Genomic DNA, 4,728 nt, shown 5'->3' with positions numbered 1-4,728 from the left:
TTAGATTGGATTACATCTGATTATGTCTTCAGCTAAATCATTGTGTATGTCTTGACTCAAACAGAAGACTCAACCTTAGAAAGGCATCCACATGTTGTCACCAAACTGAAAAGACCAGATTGGTGATTTTAGGTGCTTACAGTATAGGCTTGGGACAAGGATATGCAAGCATAAGGCAACTCACTACACATGCAAAATCATATTAAATAAGAAATAAGCTTAGTCTGTAATATGAAAAATGTGCTTGGACTTGTCATGTGTGTGTTACGAGGGGTGATGTGCCTCAGACGTTTTATATTTGAGTAAGTGCCACAGGATGGAAAAGTTTCAGAAATACTGCGTTAAAGAACTGGGATCAGAATGAAGTATACTGTAGCATTCTGCACCCTGTACTTGTCACGTTCGTAGACCCCTCCTCTTAAGGACGCTCCAGCCCTTCCTTGTTTTCCACTCATCGCCCGCACCTGCTCCCTGTTCTAACCCCTTCAGTTCTCCTTAAAAGCCAGGTGCTCACTTTATTCAGGGCTCTGCATTTGATCTCCGTATCGTGCGAGTCCGGGACCTGGAAGTGCCCGTGCCCGTGCCCGTGCCCGTGCCCGTGCCCGTGCCCGTGCGTCTTGGATGGACTGCCCGGTTTTGGACTTTTGCTTTTGTTTGGATTCCCCTTTGGATTTTCTCCAGGATTGTTTGCCTCGGCCACGCCTCCCCCGAACACCAGCGCACCAAGGACACGCCCCCTGTTTTCATCCCCGTATCCTGCATCTTTTCCCCATGTTTCTTCACTTTTCCCTGGATCGTGTCGTCCGCATAGGGTCTGAAAGAACTGTTCCGTTACAGTACTCTCTCCAGCATGTCTTTTCACTCCCCTCTTCACTGGGAAACACCAGAGTCTCCACAGGACGCTGAAACTGCATGGGTAGAAACCACAAAAAGGTTTGCAAGTACAGGAAAGAGGTGCCGTTTAGGCCATTGTTCAAACTTTACCTCTCATACACACACAAATTGCAGTCACGGGCACCTCGTAGTTTGGAGATAACCTGCATAAAGCACAGAAGAGATTTTTTTATATTTCCATTGAAAAGACTGACTAAACTGAAGTTTTTACATTTTAACTTTGTGAAATACAACACAAAAACAACTTTATTACAGTAAATCAAGAGGGTTATTTTTATTACCTGTCTTTATAGTGGTGTGGTTCTCTTTTAACAACTGCAGTGCTTCTTTTGGTCAGGGAGTAATTTAAGTAAGGCAAACAAAATTAGATGGCCTTTGCTACCTGCCTGAGGTATATTTAGATTTAAATTATTTATATTCATATTCAGATTATTAAATTATTCATTATTTATACTTTTCTATATGCAATTGAAATACAAATGTGATAATAAAAACCCAGAAGAAAAGGATTATTTTTGTTTCTTGGAGGGGCCACAGAGCCATAAAAATGTTTCAAATAATTTATTTCAGTAGTCCAGTTGTTGGATAAATAAAGCCAGACTTCCAAGGGTGGACAATACGTTTTAACAGTATGAGTTGTTTGCTGTTGATTTTAGATGAAACACCTCATCTCCCATGTCCAGCGTATTGTTATCAGACATTGTGTGTCTGACTGGAGTAGAGAAAAATTATCTACCACACAATCTACAAGAACTCACAGCTAGCAGAGTTTCTGAGTCAGACGGGAGAGTTTGTCACGATAGCCCTTTCCAGCAAGCTGTAATTCACTCCTTTCTCTCTGAAAGGAAAAAGAGTTGTTGGCACTAGGATGAAGATGAGAAAGAAGAACGAGATGAATTTATTTGAATGCACAGTATATACTCTTAATCAGTACAGATGGTATAAATATAGTGAGTTATTGTATTTTTTTACAAACATTAAGTGTACAGATTTTGGATATTGATTAAAAGGTTTTTGCATGATTTTGATTTACTGGGTACTTTATGACTGACCTTGAAACCCTGTTACCTTACCACTCAATAATCTCATTAGTGAGAGATTTGATTGGGCACAGGAGATCAGGTGTTTTAAGCTGTTAAATATCAAGCCTGGTAAATATCAAGCAAGAAACACACAGAACGTTGGAGGATAGACTAAATCAGACACTGTTACTCACCTTTAGTTCCCAGCCAGAACATTTTAATTTTTGTTGTTCTCACAAATTTAGATACACCCACCCGATTTGAAACAGACAGATATGAAAAGGTGTGTTTTTCACACCTTGGATCACAGCTACCCTGTATGAACCCTGTGACCACACACATGGAAGGGAGAGGACGAGCAGGCTCAAAGGTGGGCAGGGCAGAGGAGTCCCAAAAAAGTGTGATTTCCTTATGGGTTAAAGAAGATGAAAGTCTGCAAAAACTGCAGTGACAGTTCAAAACCTAAAATATGTTGATTGCACGCATATTCACCTTCTTAAGCCAATACATGGCAGAAGCACCTTTGACTGCAATAATAGCCGTAGGTTAATTTGAATAAAGCTCTACCAGCTTTTGGAATTTCACGCTCTGTCAAGTTCTTATATTATTCTTTGAACATGTGCTTCTACGTTAGCTGCTTATATTAATATTTACATCTTTTAATATATTTCCATATTGTCAAACAGTCGTTCTTAAATGCTATTTTGTCTATCACAATGTTCTTCAGACACAGAAGCAGGAATTCCTGGTGGTTCATTGACATCTTTTGTAACTGATGAACGAGAAGCTTTGAAGCTCCTAGGTGCCTGTATAACCTAATTTCACATTATGTATATGTTTGATCTTTGACAAAGGTCAGCTTCAGGTGTTTTAGTGTTCCTTTGTGAAATTTCCACATACTGTAACTAATGTATAAAGTGCATATATCATTAAAGGAGAAGAAACCTGCCTATTCATTAAAATGCTTTCAGTGCTATTTTTACTTTTTCATGTGCATCATCTTTGAAATAGTACAAATTAGAGATAAGGGTCTAGTGTTTCTTCCTGTATCAAGACTGAAAACAACACTTTTTTCAGGCTTTGTCTATTCCAGATGTCTCAAAAAAATGAAAGCTACTAACTGTGACAGATTTCACGTTTGTACATTATTTAGGCTTAAGCCCTAATGAATGTTTTTATGTTGTGTATTGAAGTGGATCTGTAGAAAACTGTTAATTAGAAGAAAAGAAGACTTTAGTACCGGAATGGAAATCTCAGTAGCTTTTTAGCCAGCATTTTAGGGAACATTACTATGTTATCAAGGACTTCCAGGATGATTCATATCAGAGAAGACTTGAAATGTTTCATTTGAATTTAGTGAATAATCTTAGGCAAGGCTATGTTAGCTATTTTTTTACAATAATTTATTTTAAGCCTACAAATTATTTAAGCTTAAGGGTTTAAGAAGTTCCTAAACATGTATTTTTTTCATTATTATTATTTTCCATGCTACATTAGTTTCCTTGAACATAGAAAACCAAAGAAATTCTTCATCAGCATTATGACAGCCGCCAATGCCGACCTCAGTAAAATTCAATTAATTGCATTATGGTAATCTTGTTCACCCACTTTTGGAAGCACAATGACACGCACATTTTCATTATTTTGCAAAATGTAGCCTGATCAATGTAATGCTTATGAAATTTTCCATTGACTACACTACGTTTCGTTTGGAAAAACATGCCCAGCACACGCAAAATAAGAATAAGCTCCAGATTCCTGAGAGTTTACTGCTGGACGACCAGCTGACCCTGAGATAGAATCTGCAGATCTCTAGGAAATGAGGCCAAAACTGTCAGTCAAAACTACAACTAGCTGCTACCTGCTTCTTTAAATCTATAAATGGGGGCCTGCATGCTACAGTTTTTCTTCCCTCTTAATTCCATTGATAACATTTGCAGCAATTTCCATGCACTGTAATAGGTCAATTTCGTGTGTCCCTTTTCTATATCTGCTGAGCGTGTATGTGTGCGGCTAGTCTAGCCGTGCAGAATGTTTTCAGGCTTTCTTCAAGATCCTACATGATGACACAAGACATTTGGAAAACAGTAGCCAGCCACCGTATGTCTCCATTCATATTGAGGAGCGCTTCACCATGCCACATGACAATGGCCCAAAACATTCCCACAGTGCATCCAAGGATCTCATTAGTGGAAAAAAAGTGGAAAATCTTAGACTGGTTAAGTCAATCTTCAGAGTGAATCCAAATGGGCAGCATTTTACATGCTGAAGCAAAAAATGCATGTAATAAGAAAAGGCATCAACCCAAAGTAGCTGAAGCAAAGCATTTTAAATGACCACACAAAGCATTTGATGAGCTCAGTGGGTCACAGATTTCATGCGGTTATTGACTCAAAGGGATCTGCAACCAGATACTGACTTTTATACAAACAACTAATAGGTTTATTCCAAGCTGAAGAGAAGAAAGAAACCACAACGTTTTGGCTGTGGAGCCTTCTTCGCATGACCCGAAGAAGGCTCCACAGCCGAAACATTGTGTTATCTCTTTTCAGCTTGGAATACACCTATTACTTGTTCCTTTGCAGCCTACACATGCTGACGCAGCTCCCCACCTGAACTGACTTTTATACTCTGCTTAAAGCGATTCTGTCCCAGTGATCTAATATTTGTTCTATTATATTCTAATATGATCAAATGTATGGGTGTAGTTACCCAGAAATAAAACATATGTTGTACTTATCATTTAGATAATTCTCAGGATAACAAATGCAAATGATAGGTGTTACTGTATATGTAAGGCATTATAAATCAG

Source organism: Atractosteus spatula, chromosome 12 (genome assembly GCF_055471065.1).
Source record: "Atractosteus spatula isolate fAtrSpa1 chromosome 12, fAtrSpa1.hap1, whole genome shotgun sequence".
NCBI lineage: Eukaryota > Metazoa > Chordata > Actinopteri > Semionotiformes > Lepisosteidae > Atractosteus > Atractosteus spatula.
The sequence above is the reverse complement of the archived record's forward strand: the minus strand, read 5'-3'. Positions refer to the sequence as shown.